The sequence below is a fragment of the Ornithodoros turicata genome, chromosome 2 (assembly GCF_037126465.1).
Source record: "Ornithodoros turicata isolate Travis chromosome 2, ASM3712646v1, whole genome shotgun sequence".
NCBI lineage: Eukaryota > Metazoa > Arthropoda > Arachnida > Ixodida > Argasidae > Ornithodoros > Ornithodoros turicata.
Window position 1 is genome coordinate 60,775,197 of NC_088202.1, and position 16,765 is coordinate 60,791,961.

Consider the following 16,765-nt stretch of genomic DNA (forward strand, 5'->3'; position numbering starts at 1 on the left):
AACAGCTGTTACCTCCAGCAACAAAAACGACGCTGATTGTGCGTGGTACTTTTAATACAGCCCCTAGTGCCTCTGTTATACATTACCGTTACCGTTACCGTTGCTGGTTCTGATTGATACATTTAACGACTTGCTGCACACTACAGTGATCGCCGCTACTTGTGAACGAGCTTTGTGTTCCTGGATTACTGTTGAGTGTTCCCTGTTGAAAATGCATCCATCATGTTTGTCTTCTAAACTAAACGGAGGCCACAAGAGGGAGGGGGAGGGGGGGGTTCCATGGAGCAGTTATACTTCCATGCGCCTTACAGCTATACAGCGGAGTATGGTACATGTTACCCAGCATGTAAAGGCACAAATATCAAGCACGTAGCTTGCCTTTGAAATGCTATGAGTGATATTCCAAAATAGTAGCATTGAGAGGGTACCTGCAGGTATATGTTAGGTGTCCCTGTGCATTAACAAGGTACAATATTTCAGATCTGACCCTGGAAAGGGCACCGTATAGAGGAAGCTCTAGAACCCCTTGGAAGCTTGATTTGCTTGCCCAGAGAGATGCAAGCCCCATAGGAAAGCACTATTGTGTTCTGTCATTATGAAAGCACTAACGTTTTTTGGAAATCGCTATGAGCATGTTTTTTGGCACTATTTTGTGCTGGTGAGATCTTATCGGCTTGTGAGAAGCTGGTGAGAAGCTTATCGGCTTCAATCCAGGGTGCTGCTGTATATGTCGACTGGGAGAAATTTTGACAAACAAGCGTGTCTTTAGGATATCAGACTTGGTTATTCGATAAAAGTGCAGGTAGAAATATCCCGCAGAGGCATACAAGGAAATATTGCGTGCAGTGTTTTGTGTCAATGAATTTGTATGGACAAATGAGAGCCTTCATGGGGGCATATAAACACAACACTATAGAGGGCCAAGCCGCCCATGTCGTCATGATGTCGATACCACTGTCAGGAGTGTGCAGATGCTGCGTGCACAATTGTGAGCAGGTTTCACCTTGCCGGTTCAGGAGAAAATCTACAGAGAAGTGAAGGTCTCAAAATTTGATAAGGACGCACATGTAAGTACATGTGCAGCTAAAATGTGTGCTCTACTGCTTTCAGCACACCACACCAGAAGGGGAGGGCACATATGCGAGCAACCAACATTTCTGCAATGACGATGTACCGTAATATTAGAAAATATTCAAGGTGACAGCTACTTGCTTTTATGCTCACATTTATCATCTGCTAACAGTAGATGTGGCTTAGTTGACTGCCACTGCAAGAGACAAAACACAAGAAACCTGGCTGCAGACTTTATCAAGGCAACATATTTCTGGGATGCGATTACTGCCAATACAAGCCCATGACCATGATTCACACAGTGTTCCCCTTCATTGTGCTAGCAGCACTGTGTATGACCAACACTTTGTTTCTCTTCTTCCAAATTATCTGTTATGGGCACAGCAGTGCCTGTACCTCATGCTTTTGAGTTGTTTCTTTGCCATTAAATCAATAAAACTTGTTACTCATTTCCACAAGGATTATTATTATTAAGGATATCAACTATTAGTTGAAAGGTCCAGATGTTTGTCCCATGCCACACGCTATGGAAAAAAGAAATATTTACTACATTGTGCTTGGAGACACAACTCCAATGCATTGATAGTGTAACAGAGCGGAATTCTATTGGGCAGTTTAGCATGAGAAGCAGAAGCACTAGCTGACACTCTTACTGGTACAGGGAGTACCAACACTGAACATTTGAAATTACTGCTGTACATTGGACATGAAGAGTGACTGAATACCGCAAATGCTATCTGTTACACATAACGAACAAACAGAGATAATGAAAAAGGGAACTGTGATGGAAGGACATGTAGGGTGTGTGTGAGCCGGTGCAGAGAGAACCAGTAACACAATTACCAGTACTGTGAAATATATGTAGATCACAGGGACCTGTTGTTATTGGTAATGCTGTTTTTCCACCTTGTACTGCGGCGCACAAGTACATCGATCTGTCTGAAACGCAGCTATGATGAGGACAGTCACCACGTGGCAGATTGACATTTGTATCGTCTGTGCTAAATCATGGGTATCATTATGATGTGACTGCAGATGTATGACAGATCATGTGATCTGAGAACACAGGCATGCTCATTTTTTGCAAGATTTCCTGGCAAATCTCACATGCTATGCATTGTTGACAGCTGTCATGACACTGATGTCATGACATGGTGGCGACACGGATGTCAACGACACTCCAGCTTTACACTGGTGTGATCTGTGCACTTGTTGTGTAGTCTCATATGCTGCAAGGCAAATCTTAAGAATAGAAAAACACGTCCCTGTGTAATCAGGTCACAAGATTTATTCTATACATCTTCATTCACATACACATTGCAACCATGCCTCTGTTTATCATGAATGCCCAAATGCCTGTAATTTCGTTTTCTTGTGTGTGTCTTTAATGTGTTCTAAATAGCTGAGTTCAAGCAATAAGTATAGAATAGTAGAAATTGTAGTAATACCGCATGAACCAAACCAATGGCCACTTCTAATATACACTTCACTTCACTGTTCTTTCAATTATGTTGCAATTTCGTTCTCTTTACACCAGTACAGGTACGTGCTAAGTGCCCACGGTTCTTCCTTTTTGACGTGTCCTGCATATTACCTGATAGGAACAAGTACTCCCATTTCGTACTAGCTCACCTCTGCCTTGACTCACACTCCACCCCTAAATGCACAGCAGTGAATGAAGGATGAACGCAATACGGGCATACTACCGTCACAAAATTCTGATGTAATTAAGAGTGTTGTTATCAGCATCATTACAAATGATTCTAATATGTATGAATCTGTCACACGAAAGCCCACAGGAAAGAGTGCCTAGATGCTGTTACAATGCCAGACACCACAGCACTCATTTACATTTCGAAAGATTGAAGCTTCCTTCCTTCACATCATCACCAGGAGAATATGTCGCGCCTCAAGAACACTAATTTTACTGCATAACCGGCACAAAATGCCTGTGACATATGTTACTCCTTCTTATTTAGTTTGTTTCAGGAAAGCAGTTCTTCAATGCAATACGTGAAGAAAACTAGTTGTCTTACAGATATGTGGCTGGAACGTGACTAACCCTGCTTAAATGCATGAAAAAGATGTAATTGTAAGAGTAGAAACCATTGCTCCAGGAATATTGTGGTGGTGTGTGCGGAATTTTTCCTTTCTACTAAAAAGGAGTTTCGCACTACCTCAACCTCTGTTTCTTTTTGTAACCCTCCCCATCCCACTTTTTTTTTTTTGTAATACACCCTTATGGGTACAAAAGTTCAATAAAGTGTAATGAAATAACTATATGCCCTTCGTGTGTGCCAACATAGATGTGTTTGCCCAAAATCTGTGAAACTGTTGTTGATGTTGGGTGCTGTTAACTTGCAAACCATCCCCCCCCTCCCCATACGTCACCTATTAATTTCCTGAATACACCGGCTGAAGACATCGCATGAAGACATGTTCATCACTGGCTATTGAAGTTAGGTGGTCAGCCATGCAAAAACATCTATGTTATTTTTCTGCATATTAAAGAATGTCCCACATTTCTGCTCCCAGACTTTGTCCTTGATGATGCAGTACACCACGTTCACTACACTAATATACTGTCTGGTTGTGTAGCTTTGTGCTGACACAGCTGAATGAATATGTCAGCTTTTGCAAAGTTACAACAGCCAAAGTGTCTCAAAAGATAACAGAAAAATATGGAAGGAAGATGTACAATCCTGTATTTCCTAAAAAATAATACCAGCACATTGTAGATAAGATGCATCTGATTTCAAGTTTCATTCTTTTCTTTATATGAGCTTATTTGCATTGCATTCATTTGTCCATTGCAGACTTCTACTTACTGTTCATTACATATCAATACAGAAAGCTAGCAGACAATGATCAGTGCTGCTGTTTGCTTTGATATTCCACGGTGTTGTTTCTCAAGAAATAGCACAATCTCTCAGCACACAGCTGTGCAGTTTATAACTGCGTAACTACGCAGTGCACAAATGCATGGGGCACATGCACAAATTTTTCAGAGCTTTACCATCTGTTCAGGCTGTCTGCAATACAGGACAGTGTAGAAAACTGGGACCAGTCAGAGAACTATAGCATTACTTAAAATGCTAAAAAAGAAAATTCTCCAGAACGCTGTATAGAGCTGCTGCTGTAATCGTGCAATACCTTAATTTGCACAGTTGGACAGTGGCAGTTCTCAGAGCAGCCTTGCCAAAGGAGAAGCAGAGGTCACACGGGCCTCTCATGTGATTTTACTGTCAAAGTTGATCTATCTGTGTCAGAGTGAAGTGGTAACTGCAACTGCATCACCATAGAAATTCTTTCTGAACAAAAAGCCTAAATTAAAAGCCTCAGCTGGCATATTATAGCATGGCATCAGCTGTGGAGAGTTTTTAGGCATTGGTGGTGGTGATTGTCTGGCATGTAATGGTGCAATGATAATGGAAATGAGGTTGTTTACAATGCCAGTATGAAGTCAAGAGAGGAACTTATAAAGAATGAGTGCAGAAAAATACATAAGTCCCTGACCAGGTATGTAAAAGTGTTTCCTCAATAATATATGACTCTGAACAAGCAAGCACAATGCAAATAGCACGGATTTGCTTGTAACTGATCTTGCAGCTGTTGTTGTATGTGTTTGCCTGTGTCCATTGTATGTTTGTTCCACCCTTGAAACACCATTATTGAGAGAAGACCTTCTGTACGAGATATTTGATCCATTCTAACAGCAAAGAGAAGATTGTTTGTATTTTGTGTATGTGGTCTCAACAAACAACAAACTCTGAATGGCTCAGATCTATTGTAACGAAAGTAAAGTGTGCCCTTTTATTTTTGCAGATATGGCGTCTGTGATGTCAAGTGCGCTCAATATATGACTGTAGGACAAGTGTGTACATTCCCATTATATTAAGTTCCAGCATGTGACAGTCACCGCACAGCCAGTCTTTGTTAGCTGAACAGAATAAATCAATTCAGTGCTTGATGATTTGTACAAGGATGTTATATCCAGAGATACGCAGGTAAAGGTCACAATTAACCATAGCACCGCACTGATAGAACGACAAGCGGTCACGACACTGACAACTTCCACACAACTCACAGGCAGGGCCACCGTGTGTAACATAACGAAAACAGCGGTAACACATAGACAGACAGACAGAGGACGCGGATGTAAACAGGACTGCACAGTTCGTTTTCCATCGTGCGCACGAACAAACGCAGCCAGCGAAGCGATGCTTTAACGCGTTGCAGATTTGTGACATCTTGTAAAGTACCACGTCAATTTCTTGAAACCATAACACTATAAAAGTTATACGTGTGGGAGTGCAGGATATGGCCACCCTTGCATCAATGTTATTGCTGTTTACTTACAGGCAGCCTACCGTGATGATGCGCCTGCACACACGCTGCGCACATGAAACCAGACTTGAAAGCGTAAGAACACGCTGCTGTCATGCCCCAGCGATCGAAAGGCTATCTTGATCGTTGCAATTCACCACACAGGCCGCACAACAAACGATAAACAAGCGATGGTCCATGGAGGTGCAGTTAGTATACGGACCACAATCGACGACCGAACACTCACAAAAGTACAACGATCGCCTCCACGAGAATTCGTACCCCTGCCTCTTCAATAACATGGCAAACGCGCTTTTGGACATTGTATTAGCGATCATATTAACAGATACAAAGGCAGGTTTAACCGCCGGCTACCCACACACCATCCCGCAACCACCTGCAGCAGCGCCATGCACCCACAGCTCCCCATAGAGCCCATAGTTTGAGATAATTCAGGCAGCACTGGACATACGACCAATAAAAATGCGTCGTGATGCCTAGCAGCCAGCCAATCAGCAACCTCTCCGTTTGGCTCGCCTTTCGGCCCTGCCTTCGCCTCGCCTTTCGGCCCTGGCTACCATTGACTTCTACTGGTTTTCATACCTGGCGCCCGTTATTCCAAAATAACTAAGACATCTTTGATAGGCTAAATATATATTTATTGATGCAACGTACAGACTCAAATGTTTGACTCATATATTCACCGTGCGTACAGGACGTTTCGTTCGTTGAATAGACTGCAAGCAAACCAAGTTCGAACATGCAAAGCACACACACAGTCTACTTCTGGAGGCGAGCGAAGTCCACGAGTGCGTGCGTTTCACAGATGAGCATCTTCTTCTCATGCTGGCGATGCACCGAAGGTCACACAGTCACGGGAAATGGTTTTGTCGTTACGAACACTCTCTTCTTAGTCACTGTATTGGAAAATGCGACAGCGCGCTCGAAAGTGTTCCTCAGGCGTCTGCTCGACAAACATTCCAGTTCCGACCCGGCTAGAATGTCCGTAGGTTGATACTTTATCGGAGACCAGTACATGGCCAGAGTCACTATAACTCACGAACAGACCCGCGAACAGACTTCCTCTGTGGTCGTTGTGGTCAACCGTCAACCGACATCGGCGAGCCGCGGAGCCGCAGCTACCCGTGTATTCACACGAGCGTCTTTTCTGACTGCGCAGCGACTGAAGGAGGAGAAGGAGGTATCAGCATAATCACGCAATCATCCAGCGGGCGGAGCTTATCGCGCAGCAGAATCTATGAAGCGCGCACGATTTTATTGTATTTTTGGCGAGATATCAAAGAGCCTTGTGCAACATCACTGCGCTCAGCAGCTCCGTCTGTCAGAAAGAACCACACGGACAGTTTGTTCGCGCGGCACAGAATCTGACGACTGACGCGCAGGAGGAGGACGGAGCGAAAAAGAAAAGCCCCCCTCTGTTGCCAATGTTACAAGCTCTATTATTTTTTATCTAATACGCCAGGTAGAGCAATACCCGATCTTGTGGAAGCTTGCCGATGAGCAAAACCGAAATGTGCCGAGGAAACACGCCATGTGGTAAAAGATCACTCTTGAAATGGAAATACACTCTTTCCTGCTCACTCTTATTTACGAACGTTTTATGCATTTAGAGGCATGTTTAAGCGCACATGATTCGAACGAACCTGTTGCAGACGGGTTACGGAAAGACGATCACTGGCTAGTATATTGTCTCGCATAATGGCCTCTATACTCTCCTTCTGCGCTTTGCTATGCGGAGCAGAATGTATTTAAAAGTGGCCGCATCGATTCTGAAAACCTTGCGGTAGACAAATGGGTCATCGTGTCTCCCGTAGAAGGCTATTTTGCAGACCGTTCTCTTTCCTCAGCACCCATTCATTTGTCCATAGCTTCTTTAACTGCTTCTTTTCGTGCCAATGATGCCGTGTGTGGCGATGAAACTCCCCACTCTCCAAGGTCGAAAATAAAGTTGTTGTTGTTGTTCTTTTCGTGCCAGCATTCACTATCGTCAATGAGAAAAGCAAGAGCCACCAAGTTTCGCTTTCTTTCGTCCATTGTGTACCAAGCGCTGTGCACATAAAATTAATGCTGCAACGCTCAACCGCAGCGCGAACGTTATCCCCGGCTTCCCCAACATCTAAGCTGACAGTACACTGGAACACTATCTGTGTAGGTATTGCAAAAGGGCGTAGCCTCAACGCCTTATCATTTACCCCTCTCGCTCCTTCAGTCGCTGCGCCGTCAGAAAACACGCTCGTGTGAATACACGGTACCTTCCTTGGAGCTGCCCTCCTGGCAGACTGCGCAGACTGCCCGCGAAAAGTGAGCTGTCAGATATTTCGAAACTTTGTCAACCAATCCCGGAGCGCGCACCCTCCTTGGGCCAATGGACATCCATCATGATGCCTGACAATGTAATACGACTATGACGTGTTTTATTTTTCTACTGCCGCGAATGCGGGGAGCTATGGAGGCCTTGCAGCGCTAGCGCCGCCTGAACTTTTCTTTATCAACCTCATAACAAAAAAACAAAAAACCGGGAGTCTTCCGCGGCCCTTCCGTCGTCTGCTAATTTCTCCCTCCCCTCAACCATCTCGTGACAATGTGAATAATGCGCATGCGTTGTGGTCAAAGGGCTTCAGAGGCGGAGAGATCACGTGATCAACCTAAACCAGACGTCACTAAACCAGTGGCGAAGTGGGACTGGTGAATACGGGCACCCGTGTTTGCAGTGAACATTCCCATGATTGCAATTACGAAAGTGACGCTGAATCTCTTCAACGTACTAGATACCGAACTCAGTGTCGTTTGAAACAAGGTGTAGGGCCATCACAATACTTGTTTTGTTCACACCGGGGAAAGAACATTCACCTAAACGCCGCAAAAGTAGGAGTACTTTTGATTATTGGGGCTAGCAAGGATCTCTCAGTCCATTGTCCGTGTCGTCCAAATGCTATCACAGCTTTCAAGCTAGTGTAAATGGGTAAATTCTAATCTACGCGGCTTGGAACCTTACGGTGACTTACGGCACAGAAGAGGACAGCGCAAGGATGATGAAGGGTCTCGTCGACGTCTATGGAAGGCACAAACGGTACAAAAATATAACACTGAAGTTTTCAATTTATTTAATCACACAAGCTTTCGTATAGCAGTCTACATTTTTTCAGGTGTGAAAGACAACAGGGCACATGGTGGCATCCTGTTGACTATATAATGTACACAGTGTGCCCTGTTGTCTTTCACACCGGAAGAAATGTAGACTGCTTCATGAAAGCTTGTGTGATTTAATAAGTTGAAAACTGAAGTGTTGTATTTTTGTACCGTTTGGCACACAAGAGAGAGAGAGAGAGAGAGCACACGAGTTACCGAACCTAGTCGCTAAACTCAGGTGGTGCACTGTTGAAAAAATAGACTTCGCTTAGCATGATCTTAGAAACCATACTTTAACAGGATATTTTTGTAATATATTGAACATATTTATCCATTCTTTTCTCTTCACTAATCTTGCTGTATTTCAGGAAAATTGCACAAGAGATGGATAGGGTAGATGTCTTACGGAGCGTACCCCTTGCCAGTTATGCGTGGAGTACAGCTGTGATGTTCACCAAAGTTCAACTCCTGCTCAGAAGGGAGCACGAAATGGACAAAACGATATATACCCCGAGAGGTGGTTTTGCGTGCGTCAATCCTTGTAGGTAGAGCGAGATCCATTTTCTGAACATTCCTCATGATTTGGAAGTGGGCTACATCCACGTGATAAATTTGTCCTATCCCGAGGTATTGCACGCGCCCACCAGAGATTTTCCCCTTGCACCCGAACAGAGTTGCGTGGACGAACTCTCCTCCTACCAGCGATACTTGAAAGATGTGCTGGCAGTGAGCGCGCCACCCACAAAGGAACTCTTGCTGAAGTGCTACAACAAAGAACGCTACATCATTCAGTATGCATTGCTCACTCCGTACGTGAGGTTAAGCATGAAAATAAACGTGTTCACAGCATTCTCTGATTCTGCTAAGACAATTTTTTGCTAACCTTCGTGCACAAAAACGTCGCGTTGAGGAATGCCGCCACCATCAAATTCGAGCGACTTCCGTACAAAACCATGTCGAACAGTACGCTCGGTAAATCAATACAAAATGTGAGATGTATGAAAAGCTATACCATAGCATACGACAAAGAAACCGCGCTACGAAAAACGAGTTCCATTAACAGTGAGCATTTCGACATCGTGAGTAACAAGTGCACCTTGTATGAGATGCAGTATAGGGAGATCAAATGCACCCCCCCCCCCCTTTATGTGGACTTTGCCATTTGAGAGTTTGCCATGTCCAAAGTCCGGATCTACAGCTTCATTTACGAGTCGCTCTTTTCTCGCTTGTCCTGTCCCATGCAGCTGATCCATGGCGATACGGACAGCATAATTTTTGCTCTCACTTGCGAAGGCCTCGAAGAGCAGCTTATGAAAATTGAGGACGAGTTAGATCTGTCCTCCAAATGGGGTACGTCAAAGACGAGACGGGAGGTGGTGTTATTCAGGAAGTCGTAGCCATCCGAGCCAAGATGTGCTGCATACTCTTGTAATTAAATTATAATTAAATAATAATAAATAAGTAATAATTAAATAATTAAAATGTGAAAACCTTGCCGTGGACCTTCGGTTTCAGACTTGGGGTGAATGATTATTACTTGTGGGCTAGGAAAGTACTATCATGCACGTATACCTAAGTAACATAGATACGAAATGGCGCAAAAGGACTATAGATGTCCGCCTGCTAGCTATTTAACCTGGGATGAGGAAAGCAAGAAAAAAGTATGAAAGCTCGAGTAAAAGAATCGGAAACTGGACAATGGGCAAGTAAGACGCCAGCGAGACCGTCACTTGTACTGCTTGCGACACGTTTGTCTGAAATCAGCACCTTGTGGTTTATCCAATCTCAAATCTCCACGTGTTGCAAGATAATTTATTTTGAGTAACAAATACGTGCAGCATGTGATCTTTCTTTATTTACGATATTGGCACAACATTTGTGAGGGCAACTAAGGAAATGAGGGCTGCAGAACTACTGACAGGCGATTCCAGACAACCGTGTCGCAGGCAGTACAGGGAACATAAAAAAACGTAAAAGGAAATGCGATCGGAATTTTCGACAATTCTATGTATCAAAAAGAAACGGGAGCCTTCCTCTTCGCAGTCCTTCTGTCGTCTGCTCCTTTCTCCCTCCCCTCAACCATCTCGTGACAATGTGAATAATGCGCATGTGTTGTGTGGTCAACCTTCCTCGACCGTTCTACGCAGATTGCGAGATCACATGATCGATTTATAGCCGGCATCACTAAACCAATGGTTTAAGTCAGCCAGTGAATACAGGTTTATGGGCATGCATGACTACTCTTTGCACGTCTGTACTTTGCATGTCGGAGCACGCGTGAAGTGTAGGTACCCTTCTCGATCGTTCTTCTCAGCCTCCGAGATCACATGATCGATTTATCCCCGACATCACTAAACCAATGGTTAAAGTCGGCCAGTGAATACAGGCTTATGTGCATGACTACTGTTTGTACGCCTATACTTTGCATGTCGGAACACGTGTGAAATGCAGGTACGCGTAATTGACCCCCGCGGGAGAAGGTCATTGCTGTGGGTATCGCTATCGGCCAACCTCTGGCGTCGATATGGCCGTTGACGGGGGGCTGATTTGAGGGTTCAGTTAGAATACTTGTTTTGTTTTTAACTCTGGTCGTTTGTATTACAGAGAGCATGTGTACTATTGGCGTACGTACCTGTTCATCCGAATTGCCACAAAAAGGCATAGGTCTCCAATTTTCACCAAATCAGAAAACAGAACGATATCGTTGCGAATGATGTGTTGTGATTGTGTCATGCGGTGACGTTCTGTTTTTAGAGTTTGTTAGAAATAAAAGAAAAACCAGCGGTAAAGACACGAACAAGGGAGGAGGAGGACGACTTGTCCGTGTCTTTACAGTTTTTTTTTTCTTTATCACTATGTACCAAATTACGTACCAATCACTATGTACCAATCGTTACGCACTCATTATGTATCACTCAGTACAGCTTGGGACAAAAGTTTACGGAACACGGCATCTGCGTATTTCTTCATCGGAGCAGCCCCTGCTAGATATCAGGAAGAGATCGAATAAGAAACGGGTGGCCGGCTATTCCACCCATCTCTCAGTATGTGTGTCCACTCCTGTTTGCTGATAGGTTGTCGCTCCATTGGAGAAATGCCACACGCTGGTGTTCCTTAAACGTTTGTCCCAAGCCGTATCAAGTTATCACTATGTATCATGTTATGTGTGGAAACGACTGACATGGTAATAGCTAGTGCAACCTGATCGCGATTCATCAGACCATCAGGTCTGATGAACCTATCTATCAGGTCTATCAGGTCTTGTGTTGCCGGATAAAGATGGGTTGAAAGGAATGAGAGGCATTTCCAGGAGTCCGCGCTGTTTCACTTAATCCATCGGGTCTGATGAATCTATCTATCAGTGAAAAAATGGCTAGAAGCAAGCGAGCTGGTGAAGATGATGCATGACGTAAAACCCCTAGACTAGGGAACACGAAGGAGACTAAGGAACACGTGTTTGTGTCTGTCCCTTCGTGTTCCCTAGTCCCGGGGTTTTACATCATGCACTATCTATCAGGTCTATCAGGTCTTGTGTTGCCGGATAGAGATGGGTTGAAAGGAATGAGAGGCATTTCCAGGAGTCCGCGCTGTTTCGCTTAATCCGAATTTTTGTGTCGAATTTTTCAGGGATTCAAGTGAAAATTACAAGTGTTCTGGTCAAATCACATGAAAATTAAATCACTTTTTCTGGTATTCTTCTCTATGGGGAAAATGAAAAAATAATTAGTAAGGCAGGGTGGCCAAAGGTTAGCGCAGTGGGTGCGGGTAATACAGGTTTACCCGTGTTGGCCAAAGACGCCATTGCTCGTAAACCCGGGTTTTACCAGCCACCAGGGTAGGCAGTAAATTTCTACCCACCAAACTCAAAATTGCGGGGCGTCCTTATGTCACCGCGGGTATAGTCACCTTCGCGCTCAGTGTTCCACGAGAGGCCGTTACTGAATTCCTAAAAATATGTCTTACTTCAAAAATGATAAAACTACTTGGAATACATTCATACAAACTTTTGCCAGATTGAGACCGTTAGCATTCGTGTCACGTATCAATTAAGCCATTTTGCATAAATAAACTCAAAAAATTGCCAAGTAAAGGCAGCATTTTACTTCCTGGATTCAGAAGCCCATGACCGTAACACACTATTCCAATCAAAATCAAGGGATTTCTCACAAGATCTCAGCAAAAATTTGTGACATCCGAATGAAACTGTGCCGGGTTTTCCAATTCGCCGCGATAAAGGCGCAGCTAAGAGTTCCGCAAACGCCACCACGGCCACCACCACCACCACCGCAAACGCAAACCAGAGCGTACTTCCCTTAGCAAAGGATTTTCGGGCGTCAAATTTTTGAGAAATCTTATGAAAAAATACGTGTGTAAAAAGGGAGATTGCGGTGGGACATGAAGCCTGATTTTGTCGCAGCGGTGTTGTGTAGAAGGGACAAAGCATGTTTGCATTGGTACTGACCTGGTGTTCCGCACGCACCACAAAATTCCCGGCTGTGTTGTCTGTTTTTTCTTCTTCTGGGTTCTCCTCAGACGGGACGAGGGGTGCTGTCGGACATATATCGGCACAGTTCCCTTAGAAGTCGGCCCAGAACGCAAATTCCCCCAGAGCGTTAGTCATGACATTGCCCGCCTCTGTGAGGATGACAGTGGCGAGCTCTTCCAGAAGCACTATACCACCACAAAATTGCCGAAGACGAAGGGTTATTCTGAAGCTAGCGAACAGCTGAGAACAGTGTATGGCCTACCCGTAACAACACAATGTAAGTCAGCATTGTTTGTTGTTTTCTCCTCACGGCAATGGCGCTCACAAAGATTTCCAGGTTTCGGGGAAGTGCCGGGAACTTAATGTGAGAAAGTCCAGCGACAGAGTCTAGCGACAGTTGTCTTGAAGTCCAGCGACAAAGTACAAGTAAACAACACTAACTTGTAGTTTGCAGTAAGGCTCATCTCCACTACAGAGGTTCCACAGTATATGGGGTTGTCCAGAGGACTTCGAAGAACTCGAGGATGTGCCGACTTCTGTTTGGAAATATCTGAATGTCATGTCAATTCGAAATCGAGTCACCTCGCAGTACCCGTGGAGATCGTGTCTATCCTATATGCGTGCGGCCGCTACATGTGTTTTCTTTTCTTTATTAACTGTTTATTGATACGTTAGGGAGCACATATATAAGTGACTCTATACACACATAGGGTGCGTTTTCTTATTCAACCCGAGTAGCCAGGAGTTGAGTAACGACGTCAGAGCCTTTATGATCACGTGACTCCAGAGTAGCCACCTTTGACCATAATTTTCGAACGGCTAGAGCTACTCTACGCTCAAAATGGCGGACTGCATGGCCTGACGGGCGAGACGATGTGGAAGTGGTGGCATACTGTCTGTTTAACAACTTACCGCACATGCGTGCACTCTAGCAGATTTTGAAAATATTCGACAGTTTTTAACCAGTCCTACATTTCCAAATCGAACACCACCGAAATTGTCTGTCAACAGGACGGTTGGCAGCAGACGACGCATCGTCGTCTGCTATCTTGTGTGTGACGTCAGGACGATGGCTACCCTTCTTCAGAGCAGAGTAGAGAAGAGTTGTCACTCCCTTGCTACTCTGGCTATTTTTCGCCACAGAGTTATGACGTCATTTCCTCTACCCTGGCTACTCTGGTTATTTTTCGCCGGCTCAGAGTAACTCGGAGTCGCCAGAGTTGAAAAAGAAAACGCACCCATAGTGAACGATCAGCATGCACGACTTCGTTGGCGTAAGCGAGGCCTGGGGGACGGATACTTTTATCAGACATTTCTTAGTACAGGACTTAAGCACTGTACAACGTTACGGATGCAAGGGCGCCACTTGACAATGCTTTTATAGGTACGGAAAAACCTGGTAATCCATAAATGTGTCTGGTTAGAATTCCTGAGCTATAGCGTGGATTCAGCTGACACATGTGCAAGTGGAAGAACGATGGCTACCTGACGCTATCTGAGCGCTGACGTTTGTAGTTCTGCACGTATACAGAGTGGCGTGCCTGTTCGCTAATGACACACCTGCATTCCTGTCTTTACGAAAGACTGCGTTCCATCGACGCTTTAGGGGTTTCTTGAGTCATTGAACCCGTAAAATACCGTAGAGACAACAACGTGCAGTAATTATTGGTCGCATTTTAATTCCACCATAGGAAGAAGCGCTACAACCAACGTTGTTAACGTCAGAATTGTTCAAATAAACTCACTATGCCCACACGAGGCACTTCGACTTCGGATTCATGGCTACTCTAGCGGGGCATTCCCAAAATGCTGAAAAACGAAAGGAATTACGAAGAGGACCATTCACTCGTAGAAAGGTAACGCTCTTCTCTGAATCCAGTGCCACCTGCTTCGTTCGTTCCGCGTCCAGCGTCTGGCAAAACCCCTTCGCGTATAAAATAAAGAACAGCTGGTTTACAGTGATGTTCTTTCCTGAGAGCAGTCCGTAGTTTTCAAAGCTGATTTTGTTCGCGTGCTTGAGGAAGATCCTAAACGCAACAAGCAACGACATGCTGTTCATGGTGTTCAGTTCAGAAGTGACACCGTTGCGTATTTTTCGTTGGAACTCGTGCTCATAATGCTTGTTGACGCACTTCTGTATGTCGTGGTACCTCATCAACGTGTCCACAGACCACGTAAGTCCACCCCTGGGGTAGTTGTACTGGTGGATGGCTTGGAACAGCGCACCGAGAACTTTCGTCGCTATCCGTGGAATTTGGAGAAGCAGAGATTCGTCGTTAGCGACATACCGCGGATCAAACATGGTTGAAGGAACGAAGATAGCGTCCGATTCTGAATCAAAGAAAGGTTCGGTATCGAAAACCGAACCTTTTGGCTCATTCCATTCGACTTTTTGAGCCTTCAATACTTTCGAGAGCTGCTCACTGAAGTATTCCTTTGCAAGAAATTCGTAGATGGTGATTGCCTGTTTGTGGTTCAGCCTCGGCCAAGCCACAGCTGTAGCGGGTGGATACGACAGCTGGCCGAAAACATTCGGGAAGCCGAACATTTGGATATTCGCAATCCTGTTCTTCAGCATGACCTTATCGTCAATGCTCATCCACGTTGCGCTGTTGAGATCGTTGGCAAATGTCAATTGAATTTCCCTGATCAACGTCCAGAAGTTCCCATGATTGACGTTTTTTCTGCTAATTTCCGCAACGGCTTGGAAGTAGGACGGAAGGACACGCTCGAACATTCGCAGGCACCGCCTCCACCTGGGCCAACTAGACTGCAAGATTCCGGAAAGCTCCCTCATCTGTATCCTTGAAATTTTTCTTGCATTATCATCAAGAAATGGCGATATGTGCACGATGGCACGGAAGCCTATGTAATTTAGAACGTCTACGGGCTTGCTCGTGTGCATGGCTTGCCGCAGTGACTTAAGGTATGTTTCGGACTTGACAAGTATCCTCGTTCTTCCGTGAACAGTTGAAGTATTCCGGAAGACAAACGTCAACAGCTGTGTGAAGTAGGCGTATTCCTTTAAGTACACCACCTTGTATCGACGCGTAGATAGGGTCTCGCTGCCTCGGTTCACCGTAATGTCAGCCAATTTTTCAGAAAAGTAAAGTATCCCTTTCAAGACATTGGTGTGCTTCTCGTGGGTGACGACGTCTAGAGTGTCTTTCACAACTGTACTGTACCACTTAGGTAGACGGCTGTCTTTTGTTCCGTATTGGCCGATCAATAGGCTAGGCTCTCCCAAGGAAATAATAAACCGCCTTTCTCTATTTAAGTCAGCAGAGACGACCACTGACACAATAGTAGCCAGACCTAGATTTCTCAATAAGAGGCCCGCAGTCTTCCATACATCCAGGATGCTTTTCGTGTCCCGTAGGAATGGCCATTCCTTCAGTCTGAAGCTACCCAGAAAATCTTTCAACGCCGTTTTATAACTGTCGTACGGAGGTTTGCGAGCACAGGCCGTGATGAGCTGTCCTAACTTCAGGGCGTGAGGAGTGTTGCTCTCTCCTTTTACAAGTGAGCGATACAGATCACTTTCGTACTTCTGGGCGAGAAGTGTGTCTATTGTGGTTCCGAAATCTGGATGTAACTTTTCCCATCGACTGCACACGAAATTGTAGAAGTTTTTACAGGGATCCGCGTTCCAGTTCAGATACGCAGTGAGATAACTTGATTCTCGCTCACAAGTCTTACTTTTGCAGAACAACCTCTTGTTCATGCGTGATG